This window comes from Heliangelus exortis, chromosome 2 (genome assembly GCF_036169615.1).
Source record: "Heliangelus exortis chromosome 2, bHelExo1.hap1, whole genome shotgun sequence".
Classification (NCBI taxonomy): Eukaryota; Metazoa; Chordata; class Aves; order Apodiformes; family Trochilidae; genus Heliangelus; species Heliangelus exortis.
Window position 1 is genome coordinate 29,430,421 of NC_092423.1, and position 16,490 is coordinate 29,446,910.

General features: G+C 37.1%; 1 long non-coding RNA gene across 3 annotated transcripts in view; it reads left to right on the forward strand.

Moving 5' to 3' along the window:
- The window catches only part of LOC139792276 (uncharacterized), a 77,924-nt gene that overhangs the window by 18,750 nt on the left and 42,684 nt on the right, over positions 1-16,490 (forward strand). The window contains exon 5 of one of the 3 annotated variants that reach the window (XR_011724200.1): positions 9,913-11,686. The exons of 1 other annotated variant lie outside the window; for it this stretch is intronic. This is a non-coding gene — a long non-coding RNA (uncharacterized lncRNA). Of the gene's footprint in view, positions 1-5,551; positions 8,856-9,912; positions 11,687-16,490 lie in introns of those variants that run through there. One more of the 3 variants, XR_011724202.1, reaches the window with a different exon arrangement.

The window sequence follows — 16,490 nt, forward strand, 5'->3', positions numbered from 1 at the left end:
ATGTATAGTGTTTAAATCAGCTAGAAACTATGATAATAGCTCTATAAGCTCAGAGGAAATCACTGCCCTCATTCAGATATTACAGAAATACAGACATAGAGTTGGCAGATAAAATTCACATGAGTAGCATGATTTTTTTTAACAACATCTCCCATGGCAAGTATTCTATACCTTGAAAAATCGGTTCCCCTTCCAGTTTAGATAAAATGGTGAAGTTTTGAGTAGTTCTGCAGTTTGTTTCTCCATAGCATCTGCCATCAGACACCCATAAAGCAAACAGCACCCAGTTTCTGACTACCTTTGAGAAGCCAGTTAAAAGTCACCTGGCACCACCTTCCACGTAGTGGAGGTAGAAAGAGAACGCAGAGCATTAGGGCACCATGGAGATGCTGGGCATGTGAGGAGCCTTTCTACCTTTTTTGCAGTTCTTGACCCCTCTAGCCCATCTTCCAGCCTCTGCAACCAGCAAAGATGACTCAAGTTGCCACAAAATCTTCGTACCACTTAAGGAGTTCACCCTGTGCACTGAAATTTTCTTCTGATAAAATAGTAGACAAAATGTAAGCAAAGTCTTTACAATAAGAGATGCCACAAGAATCTGGGTTATCTCTTTGAGTTCCGTAGGGAATTCTGCAGTTAAGAAATGTTGAACATGACCCACACTTCTATAAAAAAAGAAAGCTCTCTGAAGCTGATCTGTTTGTTTTGATTTCAACTTTTAAAACTGTTTGTAGTTGTAAATATTGTATTTAATTCAAAATAAGAAATGAGATGACAAGAAATATCAAAGCATTTCTTTCTGAAAACGGGGAAGCAAAACCATGCAGCAGCATCAAAGCACCTTTTCCTCCCCTGCCACCAAAGGAAATCTTTGAAATCAGCAGATATTACCATAAATTATCTGCAGCTTGTGATACAACCAAAATTTTGAAAAGTTCAGAACCATAAAAATATTATTTTATGTTGCTTGTGTGTATGTTATCTTATCTTAAAAATGCAAACCAGAAAATCCAAAAAAGTTCTGTCAGTTGGTATCATATTATCAACCTTGTGATTAACAGCAGGATTAGAATACTGAGATCCTTTGCAGACTTCAGCCACTGGAAGTTGATGGAGGAGCTAACAGCCACAGGGACATTTGTGCTGGGTTCTTGTTTGCTGTCAGAGAAGAAATGGTGACACCCAGGTACTCAAGACTCATTCAAGACCCTGGAAGAAATAATTCTCTACTTTCAAAAAAATCTTTATCCCTTCATCTTGTTTCTTTGCTGTGGTGCTCCATTCCTCTCTCTGAGTCCTGTCCCTGACTCTGAGGTACCTCTGACATCCTACAAAGTTGTAGTGGCAGATATACAGTAGTCTAATGTCTGAGCACAACAGCTGTGACCACTGCTCTTGATTGGGAGCAGAAATCTAGTACTATTCCAAAATACATCCTACTCAGTTTACTTCACAAAAAGCAGACTTTGTGTAGCTCAATCTTTACACTGATGCATTTTCAGAGGGCATATAGTGAAATACAGACTTGGCTTTATTCAAGTTTAGTGTAGCTAGTAGTGTTTATGCTAAGAATATTTTTAACATCCCTGTCACAATAATTACTAAAAAATTAGCAAAATAAAAGAGATTTCCCATCTTTCTTTCCAGGAACCAAGGTTAGTTTTGGAACCTAAAGATGATACCATCCTACAGGTCACATACCAAGCAGCAAAGCTTTCATAACACCTGCATAAAAATAAAAAAATATTTTTTTAACCTCTGTGTAATAATTTTAGAGACTATGAGGAAATTTGGTTAATTATTCTCCTTTTCTCCCTTTTATCTCCCCTGGTCAATGAGAAATCCTATAATAAGCAAAGACTTTCCTATTATAAGAGTCTACGGCTATTCCATTCCTGGTCATGATTTTTGCTGATCTCTTCAGAACATGTAACTTCCGTGAGACTTTCCCTTAAAACCATACTTGATCTGTGTTTAGAAACAATTAAGATCAAGTTCTGTGAACCCACTATAGCCAATATTTACAACTGTATTGTGGAGTTTTACTCCACTGTACACCCCCTGACACAGTGCACAGAGAGCAAATCGGCTCCAAGCATAAAGGACAAATCTGTGTTTCACATCCTCTATGAAAAAAAAATCCACTATATATGGATATGAATATATTGTCCAGCTCTCAATGTCAGAGGTATTTTTTCTAAAGCTGGGAAAGTTCTAGGTTGGGAAAATCACTATCCATACCAAAACTCTAAGTGTTAAACCTTCCAAACCAGTTATAATCATCAATCCGTATTTAAAATTCACAGTTCTATCATTCAGATTTTAGCTGTGAGGAAGCTTGTATTTGCCCACAAAGATATCTGCAGTTCCTTAATCCATAGTCCTATTTAAGGCAAAAGACAATAGTGTGAGGGTCAGCCCTCAGAACCTATAAACACACTGGGCAAAAGTATGTTTCTTTTCTGTCTTGAACTTGTATAACCAGGACTTTCTTGTGGGCAAAGTAGTATCAGGCCTGGTTAAACTTTGTTTCTACTTTAACTGTTTTTCATCTAATGTTCTGGTTTAAAATTCTCTTTAATGATAAGAGTCTGTGTTCAGCGTATGAAATAATTTTTTTTATAAAGAATATTAGAGGAAACGTTTAAAAAAACCTGCAAAACTTCCCCTACAAACAAGAATTGCCATGATGCATTGCAATATTAATTTAACACTTCGGGAGGCAATAGGGTGAATACACACATTACTGAGACAAGATACAGTGCACCTGGCCCAAAGGTTTTCAGGAAGCACTGGTTAATGCCTGCACCCTTCCCCACTCCACCAAAGAGGTATGGGGTAGCCAGGTATTCTTGCCCACTGTGGGGTGGGGGCTTAAAGACAAAAGACATGGTGACAGTTGTCAAGGAAATCATGCAAAACAGATTACATTTTAACATTGTTCTGTGCCGCTGGGGGAAATAATAAGATAAAGACCAGACTACAAAATTCCCAGCTGAGGGAATTCCTAGTTTCTCTTGCAGTCATGATTTTTGAGTTTTGAGTATTTTACAAAAGCTTACAGGAAATTCTGATGAAGATAAAAATTGCTTTTAGTTGTTAGTTATCAGAAAACATTTCACAGAGGGGGTGGATAGATGCAGAATGAAGTGCAAATATAAAAACAAAAGGGAAAAAGACATTTTCAATGCACTCTAATAGGTTCCTGGTTTCAGCTGGCAGTACTGAAACCACTTTGGTACTTTTATGCAGGATGTGATACGATTATTTTTATCATGCTTTGAAATACTTGGTTTTGGCCAGGTTCTTAATTTTTAACCTCAGAAAAAAACCAGCAATGTCCTTCCAAACACAATGCTCACAATCCAGAGGAAAAATGACTACTAGCACAGTAGGTGGTCTTCCCACTGAAACACCATCAATGCCTACAACATCTGGGTTTTCCTTGGAGGCCTCCTCTCCAAGAACTGACAAGACCCAACCTTACTTAATTTATGTGACAAGATCACAGCCAATGATGACATGAATGCAAGTGCATATAGTAATATTTGTGAGGTTTACAAATATTGTATGAAACAATAAAGAGGGTTTTAGGGTCACTTTAACACCTTTATGGAATTATGTGTCAGTGAACTTTCATGATCTGTTTAGGTTTACACACTATTTGACTGGGAAAACTACCCAGTAATGAAGGTAAGATTTCATTTTTGTTGGAAAAAATACAAAAACTTTACTTAATATACATGGATTATGTTTTGAAACTCTAGTGTGTGCCCATTTTTTTTCCTCCAGGAGAACATCAAAAGCAGTAATCAAGTGGTAATGTAATTGCCTACAAAAAATGAGCTAAGGAATAAAACCAAGTTTATGCAGAAATTAAACAAAAGTAACAAAACTTTTGTATCCAAAATCTTTTTTTTTTTTATTACATAACCTAACATTTTAGTGTTTTTTTATTTTATCCTGATGAAAATTTAACAGAAGAAATGTCCATCCATGTTTAAAGGAGTCTAAAGAAGAATTTTTTTAAAACCATGAAACAATGCATATAGAAGTTAAATTACAAATAGAAGTATATAGGTACAAAGCACTATAAATTATAACTGAAAGCAGAAATATTTCCACATCTTTGAGCAGTACAGCTAAGTCACCAATATCCAATATAACTCAGAAGGAAACCAATATATTTAATAATTAATAATTTCTTACCAGTATCCCAAACTAGAAAAGTTGTGAAAAATCAAGTTCAGAAGTTCATATTCAGGTTTAATACAAACAGAGCTGAATTATGAGTCAAAGTAGTTCTGACATCCTACTCACTCATGAATTTTTCATGGTACTGAAAGTTTTTCTTCTTACCTTTTTATAGTTTGTAATTTGGCTACTTTCCCAAAGCAGCGTTATTCTACTAACCTAAATATTACTCACCAGATTATTTTTTTTTATTCCTTGTTATTTTCTCATTTTAATTATTTTCACGTTTTAACCCTTGTTTTAATAAAAAGATCCACTATGCAGACTTTTAGAGTTCCTGGGATTACGCAAGATGAAATTTTACAGCCAATATCCAACACCAATAGGCAAGTTTTCACTTAATTTCCTGGTAAAATAAGAAATAGATCTGGGTTGTCTAGAATCAGACACAGGATAAAGGCTTCAGACACCCAACTTAGGAGCACTAGTTCTGCATAAAGAGAGGATAGGAGAAGTCCTGTGGTATCTACAACTTCATGGGGAGAAGACTTCCCTGCAGCTGAACCAGGCCTCAAGCAATGAGAAAGAGTTGTAACACCGACTAATTTAGTGGCACTAAGGATGATGTTAAAGATTAGACCTAAGAACTGGGAATCTCCATGGGCAGCACTGCCAGTTGCTCCTAGACAGCTACTCTTAAGCATGCCTATTTAAGAGCAGCTATCCAGTAAGCATGGGTTTATGAAAAACAGGTCCTGTTTCACTAACCTGATCTCCTTTTATGATGAGATGAACTATTTATTTGATGAGAGAAAGGCTGTGGATGCTGTTTACCTGGACTTGTAGTGAGGTGGGTGTCTCTTCTGCATATAACAAGAAATAGAACAAAAGGAAATGGCTTCAAGTTGCACTAGGCAGGTTTAGATTAGATTTTAGGAAAAATTTATTCACTGAAAGTGTTGTCAAGCACTGGAACAGGCTGCCCAGAGAAACTGTTGAATCACCAACCCTGGAAGAATTTAAAGGATGTGTAGACATGGTGCTTAGGGACATGGTATAGTGGTAGCATTGGCAGTGTTCAGTTGACAGTTGGACTTGATGACCTTAAAGGGCTTTTCCAACCTAACTGATTATATGACTTTTTATATCTCAGGCTGGTCTGTACATCATAAAGTCAGTATCCTATAGAATACTCTCATTTCACTCACTCAGACGTTGCACTCAGTTGTGCAAGTACAATTCTTACCTGCCTGCAATGTACAGGGGCAGTGCTATTTACTGTAACAGAGACAACAACAAGTCTAAAATAGTCTTCCAAGACTGCTGATGACTGTTGGCTTCTCTTCTCCATGGCAAGTAAAATGCAGTAAACCAGATGACATCTTCCTTCAAGCAACTCATCTCCTATGGGTGAAACCCCACAGAACAGAACAGATGCCTACAACAAGATGCCAATGTGAATCATGGACTCATCATTCATTCTGGCCCAACTCAGGCACAGATATCCCCTCGACATATCTGATGTTTTGCAAGGTCTGCTTTGGGTGTTCAGATCTAACTCATCCACTTTTCCTATCACAGATAGTTGTTGGTTCTGCTACATACTCAGTTATTTCCAAAACTGTTTTCAGTGCTTTGGATTATGGTTTTTAAAATCCTGCAGTCTATTACAAATCCTGAGAAGCTTTTTTTCGTTTTTAAAAGACTATCAAGAATTCAGGTGCTTACTGGTTTAGGTAAGACAACAGAAAAGTCACAAGCAACCAAAATTCTGTGTGTTCATTGTTAGCAGATGTCACTGGACATTTGGTCCTAACTAACACAGGTGCAGCTCAAAATGCAAATTCAACTCAAGAATCACCTTAACAGCAATAGCATAGGGCAAATAATATTTAAACTAAATAAAATATATTAATGCTAGAACACCTTGTATTTAAAACAAATGTTAATTTATAGAAATAAAATCCATCCTTAAAGTGTTATTCCAACTGTATGTCTTTTTGTAAAGGTACCGTGGCATGCATTATTTAAAAGTCACTGGGACAGGAAGCAAAATTCAGCTTCTCTCTGAGATTTTCTTTTCTAAGATTAAATAATCAGATGCAAATTGTCTAACCATTTTGAAGTCAATGAGACTTGCAAACACATAGCTAAAGACCATACAAATTTACCACACATTTTCAGGAAAGGATCTGAGCAGGAAGGCTGTTCTGTCATTCAGAGAGGAACGCAATAGATAAATATGGTATTCACTTTTTCATTTGCAGGTACACAACAGAATAAAAAAAGAAGGTTTTGAAAAATGCTAAGTTATTTTAACATGAAAGTCAAATACATCTCCCTTTACTGAAAATACATGTATGCTTTATGGGTATCGTAGCTATGTTGCAGGGAGAGTCACATTATGCAAATGCATATTCCTTCCTTTTGCTTCAGTCCCAGGCTGATTCAGACATATGGTTTGCAGAATTCTTGCAACTGTCTCATTTTTGGCGCTTCAAATACAGGAAGCAATACGTTATTTGTATACTCTGTTAGGGACTACTACAATACAAAGCCCACTGAAACAGCTCAACTTTGGATCATACCCTTCAATTCTCTCCTGACTAGTCTACATAGCTTCCTGAAAAGGTATCACTTCCATTTTTTTGTAAAGATAGTTTGATAGCTACTGTACTTCAGGCTTTTTCTTCATTTCTCTGAATTTACCCTGGTTTGTTTTTTTGGTTTCTTTTTCCATCTCCTCTGCGTTATGCTCCAAATAGACCTGATCCCAGTGAAGACAATGGGAATATTTCCATTAATTCATGACAAAGAGTTTAGCTCAGAAATCAAGTTTGCCCTCCAGAGTGAGAAGTGACTTGCATGATTTCCAACCAGAGAGGCTTCAGTCTGCATCAGGACGGGGCAATCCCACTGCACCCTGGTTTCTGAGTACTTGTAGGAGAGCTACATTTCTGCTGTATCAACATGTTAGGAAGCAGTGCTTGTGAGGACAAGACAAAAAATATGTCTCTCTGATTCAGTGTCAATTGTGCTTATTGTCCTGGTTTGGAAAGTCCGGCCAGAACTTTCTCAGGGCTGCCCTGCAGCCTTGGTGGTGACGTGAGAGTTATTGAGGGAAAGGGGGGAGGAATGTGGTATCAATTATATTTGTATATATTTAGTAATTTTTCCTTTTTATCATCACTGTTTCATTGAAGCTGTGTAGTTTAGTTTCCAGCCCATAAGTCTCTCTCCCTTATTCTCCTTTCTTTATCAGGGAGGGGAGGGGGATCTGTCAGAGAGCATCAGTCATTTGGCTTAATTGCCGGGCCAGTGTTAAACCGTGACACTTATACGTAATTTCCAGTTACATTTTGTTCTAATATGGCTTAAATTAGTGTAATTTAATCCCAATTTTATTTTTACTGTCCTTAAGTCTCAGTCCTAGTGAATTTGTCTTTTTAAAAAATGTGACTCATTACAGAGAGTACATTACTATATACTACACCTCACTCTTTTTAAGCAGTGCACATCAGTCATTAACTTACCCATTGTATAAGGGCACTTTTTTTTTCAGTTCTGTCTTCCAAGATCTAGAGTAAGGTATTTTCTTCTAGGAAGAAAACAGGTTAATAAATAATCCAAAGTCTGAGGTTTATTGGCCTTTTTTGTCATTCACCTCCAGTGGGAATTATAGCAAGGAACAGTTGCCCTTGTTAACCTGCAAACATTTTTCACTCAGTTAGGTCATTGCCTCTGGCTCAAGGGTCCAATTTTCCTTTCATTCATTAAGCACATTGGGAAGCGGAGTTCCTAACCCTTTCCAGTCTAAATGTGGAACAATCACATCCCCTCACAATCAAGTGCCAATGTGCTGGGACCTTTACGTTTCACTGTGATCTCTCAGTGACGCAAGTTTTTAACAATTGAAGGATATTAAGTCAAAAAGTTGTTTTCTAATTGGAGGAGCTCAGGGGATTTCAAATAATGAACTCTTATAAACTGGAAGCTGGTACATGTGCCTTTCTAATTATTTTTGTTTGAAATCAGGCAAGAGGGCACTGCTAATCTCAGAAAGCAGATTCCAGAAGTTCTGCCTAGGAATTAAGGCCGTGAAACATAACGGTTGAGCAGGCATGAACCATGATTGCTTTGGGGAGATGAAATGACATAGTCTCCTATGTCATTTTACCGGATGGTGTAATAGCTACGGAACAATGCAAGTCCAGTTTTAAAAAGTGTATTTGGTATAGCTAATTCACTCATTCCTTGTGGAACATCCATAAAGAAACAAGGGAGAACGAATGCTTCCTCTTGGTAAAAGACTTGGCTACAGAGAGCCTCTAGATGCAGAGATGGACAAATGATGGATACAATCTGCTAATTAAGGGCTAAGCATTGAGTTCTTTACAAATAGATCTCTCTGTACCTCATTGGCTGTGCCAAAATATAGTAAAAATCTTATCTCTGTAATAAGCTAGCAACAGTGTTTACCCAGGGCCAATTCTATAAGATAAGCAGAAAAATCACTAATCCTATACAGCAGAAATATTGGAGAATTTGTTAGGAAGAGTAACTTTAAAATGGAAATAAAATCACTAAAAAGATAAACTATAAAACTGCTAAGAAGATACTTCGGGATATGAAAAAGGAGAAGGCAACTGAGTAAGAGTAATGCGGAATATGGAAGAGTTTGCATTTCACATCTTGTCTGATTTTACTCCTCCGAAATGGTCGGGAAAAAGTACAGAAAGGATTTTTTTTTTTTTTTTTAACTATATGTAATGTTTTAATGGCATAGGGTAGAGAGGTAAACTCCATGAGATAAGCTAGGAGATAAGCAAAATATGAAAAAGAATTTTGGCAATGGAGGACAAAGGGAAAGGTATGCAGACTGAAGACTGAGCAGAGGGGAACAATACACAAGTGTTGGGATGTGTGGGATCCATGTAAATATCAGCTCAGCTGCAGATAGAGGAAAAGAAATGTTGACATTAACACTGGCATTAAACAGAAAAGAGAAAAGAGGTGGTGGTCAAAGACTGGCAAAGAAAAGCTTCAGTGCATTTTTCATCTTGAAAAATATTGAGCTTACTGTGGTTTGTGTAAAGATTCCGAGAAAAGTTAGGAGACATGTCAGGGGAAGTAGAATATTATTCAGTGGGGAGAGATGGAAAGGGAAATTTGGGAATGATGTCTTAGCCAATTGTTGAAGAAGTTGGAACTAAGTCAAATTTTTAGGGAGGTTCCCAAAGAGAGGGAAAAGAAAAACTGGTGTTTTTCAAAAACACACACATCCAGCTTCCTTGTTACTTGTACAATCTATGTGTCAAATGTCAACATTTTGTTATTTCTAAAAAAGGAGGGAAGAAACATGTCTTGTTTGTACTATGTGACTGCCTGCATGCAGATAGCAGAAGTGAAGATTTCAGCTAGAGAGTGTAATTAGACACACACATTTTGGGATCTTTTCTGAATAAGTTACCAGAGAAGGCAGGGTGTTTATCACTTCTTATGCTCTTGAAGTCCCGGAGAAAATTTAATCAAGATACTGGTCAGCAAGAAGGTGAGTCAAAAATTCAGAAGAATTTTTTTTCTTCAGCTGGTATTTGTCCAAATTAAATTTAAAATAATATATTCAGAAGTACATTTAGTTAGATAAGCAAAAAGAGAGACATACCTATGTCACTATACTTATAGAGATATAATTTTCATCTGTCATTATTGTGCCAGATACCAGCTAGATTCTGGAGCATGCTGTGGTCTCCTGTTCAACTGTGTTTGCATCCAGCCCAGCAGAAGCACTCCCAGGTGAATCAGGAGCCAGAAGCAGCAGCTGGAGGATCCTTACTCCCACACTCGCTATCCCATAGGGTCAAGAGCAGGCAGACTTCCTAAGGCTTCCAGACTACTACTGACTCCAGAACTACTTCATTTTTCCTTTGTTTTTTTCTTCTTCTTTTTTCTTTCTGTTTTTAAAATCCAAACATGAAAGCCTTTTCCATACTGGAATGAAAACAAAGCTTCTCAAATTTGTATGTGTGTGGCAGATCTACGCTGGAGGAATTCAAGTGTCTCTCACATGGTAATTATTACAAAAGCCTTGCACATAAGGTGCTCAAATTCATGTTCTGATATAGAGAATTGTTCATCATCCTTAAAAAAAAAAAAAAGAAAAAAAAAAAAGAAAAAAAAGAAAAAAAAAGCTAAGTGAGCCCTATCTCTTTATGACTTTTTTCTAACCTGGACCACAAATATATTTTCTCTCATTTGTTGCCCCCACAAAGACACCTGAATAAACACGATATATTTCTAAAATACTCCATTTTGACATAACACCATATTTTTGGAAACTCTAGTGCAGTGAAGCTTTTTGATTACTCTACTTAGAGCTCTTTTGATTGTTTGAAGGGCACCACGTGGCCAATGCTTTTTACAAAAGTTCTCCCTCTGACTATAAACTTCAAGTAAAGCTGTCTTGAAGGCAAGCACACTATTTCAAACAGAACGTCTAAATTTAGTTTTGTGTGAACTAAATTTAGAAATATCCAAATACGCTGTGAAATTAAATTGTTTCTTTCTTTCTACACAGTTCTAGTCATGCACACAGGTGTTTCAGGAAGCTCAAGGGTCTTGGGTAGGGGATAAACTTAGTGATAGGAAAAGAGTGACGATGCTGTCAGGTCTCATCCCAAGCCCTGTTATGTTGGTTTCAATGTCAATTGTTATTACAATTTTTCTGCAAGTCTGTTGTTATTTGGTGGTGTTCCTAAAAGCCCAAGTTCTGGAATTTTGCAGACATTTGAATTTAAGTGCAATTTTCCCTTTTAAAGTCAATATACGTTTACATTGGCTGCAGAGAAAAGTTTTATATTATGAGCCAAACGCTCAACCATCACAGAACAAATGGAAAGACCCTTCTCTTCAATATTTTATTAATTAATGAATTTTAAAGCAGTTTGCTGAATTTCTGGGGCCTAATTCATGATGTTTGAGTGCTCAGGTTTAGCAATCCTTGATTTGTTTCCTTGCCCACGCACAAGCTGATGCAAGCAAGTATTGAAAAAGAGCTGAATACATCTAGTTACAAGACACTGCCAAACCTTTGTTTGCTGACAAGAGAAGCATTTTGAAAGGGCCTGAGAAGCACTGAAAATCATTTTGCCAGCTTGAAAAAAAATCTTAGTTGTACCTCTCTGTTCTAGGCCACACAGACTGAAAAAATTTCTGAAATGCAGATTACGCAAAAAAAAGGATGTCCTCATATACTTTTGTTAAAGCACTGAAAACCAAACGCAGTACTGATTCTTTACATTATAAGTCAATGTTACAAGATAAACTTAATTCTCTGAGTGTATATGGTAATAACAGCAGATTGTATTAGTCTGTTCAGGAAGAAACACTTGTAGGTTAACTTCTTGATCACATTGAGAAATTATTTGAGAAACACTGCAAAAGCTGTTTACACTTTCCATGTATGATACATAAATATTTGTTTATGGAGCAACTGTGTGGTGCTTTGCCTTTGTCAGCAACTGGAAATTGTTACTAATAACTACATACAGGGTTATAAATGCCATAACCCCTATCTGACTCCATGCAGTACTTTCCAAGAAACTGCAAAGTGAGAACTCTGGCCTGGGATTCAAGGAAAACTTATGCTGAGATACACAAAAGTGTTCTGTGAGAAACTTAAGTGCTCTCCATACTCCCCCTTACCCCCATCTCCACAGCCATGTGGAGGACACTCCATAGGTTTAGGCAAAGCTGTGTTGACAATGTCAGCCAGAAGTTTGAGTCCATTATTAAAATCAGACTTAACCCCTACCATACACTTACAAGATCACATCATTCTTGTCTTTTCTGTCACCCAGTTCAAACTTCTAACTTCACTAAGGATCTAAGTCCTTGAGCTAACTGGCTCTGTCTGAAGTACTGCCATATAAATACTCTGACAGGCCTCAGACTTTATTCTGCCCTTACATTTTCATTGCTGGCTCTCAGGTCACTGCAGCAAATGGTTAATTCCAATTAATGCATGTCACACAAGGAGCAGGAAGTCTGAAGTGTGTGCTTGTGACATGTTAGCAATCACTTTAGAGATTTAAGGGTGAGCCAAAATAGAGCATAATCAGGAAAATTCCTTTCTCATATTCCAGATAATAATATCAGACTTTGGCCAGCTATTTGGGTTCTAACTCAAAGGCCTAAAGAATTAGAATTTGGGGATGGATTAAGGACATCAGGTCTTACTAGATTAGCTTGTCAGGTGAAAGACCAATGCTATACAGAAACCTTATGCTGCAGGATAGGCAAATAAGCTCAGGAAAGTATTCTGGGCATTCTCCTGTAGGGTAAAGCTCTGTTGTCCTCCTTCAGTAAGCACAATTCCCAGAATCCAGAAGTTATCCCAGATAAATTAGTACAGTATTTGGCCCATTGTTAACACTGTATGCTTAGCAATCTCTAGCATAGAACAATACCCAGTGGATTTTGTGGGTTCGGCTTTCTACAAAACTATTTCTTTCCTTCATACAAAAAAGAACAAAAAAAGACCAAAACATGTAGGCATGGGAAAGTAACTCAGGCAGGAAATAAGTCTCTTATTCACATTTGTTATCCAGAAGAAAAGTGTATTTGAAAAAAACCAAACCAAAACAAAAAACTCAAGCAGATACATATTTTAAAAGTTGGACATTTTAGCTTGATATTAATTAGTATTTATTCATAGTCCTATGGGAAAGAAGAATGAATGCTGCAAAATGTTGCTTGTGCTGGCAAGCCCTGAATATCTTCAAACTCACATTGATTAAAGTAGGAGCTGGAAACATGGAAACTGAAGGTTCTGTTCTATATTTTTATTTATAAATGTAATCTAGGCCACAATTTTATAATAAGTGAAGCATTAGAGAATTTGCATCATATAAGAATTCATAGGAGAGTAATCCCATGCAAAGAGTTACAATTAAGGATCTGGAAAAGATGAACTTCATCTGCTTTAACTGATTGTGTGTGGTCAGTATGCTTAGAGTCATCTCTTTCAAAAAAACTTGGTAAAAGTTAGACTTTTCTAATTCACATCTATGGGGCCAATAAACAGAAATGCAGTTTTAGAGTAGTTCTTTGTTAAATTATAACACTTAGAAAATCTGAGAAACAAGACTGTTCATAGAGTTTGGATGCAACATAACTCAATCCATTGTTGGTCTTTTCATGCTTGTTATGCTTCATGTTAACCAAATGTTAACTCAAGTCTCATGAAGTCCTCATAAATAAATAATAAAACAAGTAAATGACACATGAACTGACTATATCTGAGAATAAAAGTAAAAAATCACTACTGGTAGACTCATGCGTATCTTATTCTTATTACTTTCTTACTGGTAGATGTTTCTCACTTTCTTATTACTAGGTACATCAAGTCCTGGAACTTTAATAAGATCTCAACAGACAAATCATTCAGGCTCTTCCTTTCCACAATATAATTTCCCCAAACTCTTCTCACTCTAGTTTCAGAAATCATATCCGCTAGCCACTAGCATCACAGAAAAGGTGGAAAAAGCTTCATGGTTCCTCCCTCCCTATGTTCTGAAGACATATTTTGAAAAAAGATTGTCTTCAACAGGAAGTATCATCCCTATTGACAAACTCTTCCATTATGAACCTCTTACCTGCAACACCACATGCCACATTTCTCCTAAGAATGATCAGTATCATCACACAAAATCCCTTTTTTCTTGGATGGGAGGCATTTCCCAGTGCTGGCTGTGGTCTGGAGAACCAGTACCACACACTGGAGCTCTGTCTTGAATTTCCAGAATTCAGTCTGGTCTATAAGGGCACTGACAATGTACAAAACAGTCTCTGATCCTTTCACAAAATCCTAAGTGTGAAAAAAAATTCAATATTTTCTGTAATAAATTTAATAATGTGGAGCAAGAGTGCTATGCACACACACTCCAAACACATTATATTTCTGTAGAACCTCTGGCTGGAGGAGGTTACACCACAGATCCTACTATGCTGCTCATTAAAGACTGTAACTGGGAAAGAGAACTTCCTCTGCATACGTATCTGAATATTTCCATAGAATCTGGAAAAAAAAAAGGAAGATCCAGTCCAGAGAAGATATGATTTGTGAAATCATGGCAGCACTGACAAGGTATTACTAAAACGACGTGTTTGGTCCTATGAGCACTGGCAGTTGTTGAGGGTTAATTGTAATTTTTTTTTCTAGTATGGGTTTGTCAGTAGGAGGGTGGAACTATAAAGTAAAAAATATTTCCTGAAATACTTGAAAGTTTTTTAAAAATGAAAATAATTTTCAGTGAATAGGAAACTATTTGATACATATTTCCATTAAAACAGACTCCAGCTCTGAAAACAACATAATTATCAGCCTACAGGCCCATTCTCCAAACTTTTATCAGAGGTAAAGGGTAGAGATCATGAGTCTATTTTTCTTCTTGCTCAAAATTATGTTCTCCACCTAATTCTGGCTAATGGGAGAGGACAAAAAAATCCAGTTTTTTTCAAGACATACACTCAAAAAGATGTCTCCACATTTATTTTTAGGTATAACCTGCCAAACTACAAATAAGTTGTACTAACCATGACCCTGTCTCTCAGGTGTTTTCTCTGTTTCAGAAAGAAGATGCACCCCTTATTTAAATCAGCCTAACTCACTCACAGTAAGCCTGATGTGTGAATAGCAAAATCACCTTCATCCCATCCTGGACAGAATGCTTAATTAATTCCATGCTTCTGAATATTTTCTGAACACACCTAGAATTCATGTTGAAGACAAGCCCTCAAACACCTATCTATAGTACCTTGAAAGGAAATCAGGTTCTGAGTTCACACAAACTGTACACTTACCAGGTTTTCCAATATCAGCTGCTTCAGGATTCCTCTCAGGAAATTTTTTTTTATTGCTTTGATTCATATCATTCCAAAGGTTTGCATTTTTCCTTATCCTATTTCCCTTTCCAGCAGCTGTTAGCTACCTTTGATCTGTGAACATAACTCGATAGACTATGTTGCTGTGTTCTGGTTCCTTTCTGCCAGTACCAGAAGGGTTAGTTATCCACATGTGCTTACTTTTTAAATGCCCACAGGTAAATAGCCATATTTTTGACAGTCTGTCCCTGTGTTATCTGTCTGCTGTTCAATAATTGGTAAAGCTATAATATTCTGAAAGTCAAGGAACATTTTCTCATTGATATAATAATGCCCAGAATTTTCCAAATTACTGTCACTGTATTTTCCACTAGGTGTCCAGATCTTCTTGAACACAGAAAAGAGAGAAAGAATTTTTAAGCTCAAATTCTAACTGGTGAGCATAGACACTATCCTCTCTGACTACAAATGTCCAGGGAAAAGAGCACAAGCATCAAACTTCAGCATGACAATCTTACAATGCTGTCCTTTGGGATCAATCAATGCCAACTGCACAACACCTGAAAAACAGGTGTCTACTTTCTGCTCTTTGGAACTTTCATGTCCTGATCACATCTCCCTTTTTCTTTCCTTTCTTTGTTAGACTAAAACTGAAATTACCCTCTTCTCATTCCTATCCAGTTGCCTCTTGTACGATATATTTATTTCTTGTCTTTCGTGTTTGCATAAGAATCTTGTAGCACTCAAGTACACACTGTGAAAAAATAAAGATTAATCACATAAACTGAAAACTGGGAAGAAAAGAATCAACTGAGATGAAAATGTTTAAAGTCCTAAAAGGGTTTAAAAGGTTACAAACTGAAAGGACAAGGGTTTCTGGAAGCAGACTTACGAGTAAACAACCTCACCATGACCTTGTGCTCATATAAGGAGTGAAGAGGAGGAGATGGACCCGTTAGGCAGGAAGTTGCAAGAAATTTGTTCAGCTAAAAACCAGCAGAAAAAAAAATAATATATGAAGATCTGCAGTTGAATCTGAAGAGGAGGAATCTCCAAGGACTAACTGGAGAGAAGAAACTACATTACAACATTTTCCTGGCCCATAAGTCCAAGTTAGGAAGTAAGCAAAACCTAGACCCAGTGCCAGATCACTGGGATTCACTGAAGCTTACTGAGTGCCAGAACATCCTCCAAACTGAACAAGACGGAACAGAGACAACAATGACCCTTTTTTTTTCATAGTCTTTCTCAACAAGGAGCTGTAAAGCAACAAAACCGAGGGACTGACCTGGAGATGGTCCACATGATTCTGCTGAGCTGTCCACAGGAAGAAAACTCCCAGAACAATGCACAAGAGGGCTGAGAGAAAAGTGATTTGGAAGGCTATCTAAACATAGAGAAAGGGGTTCATC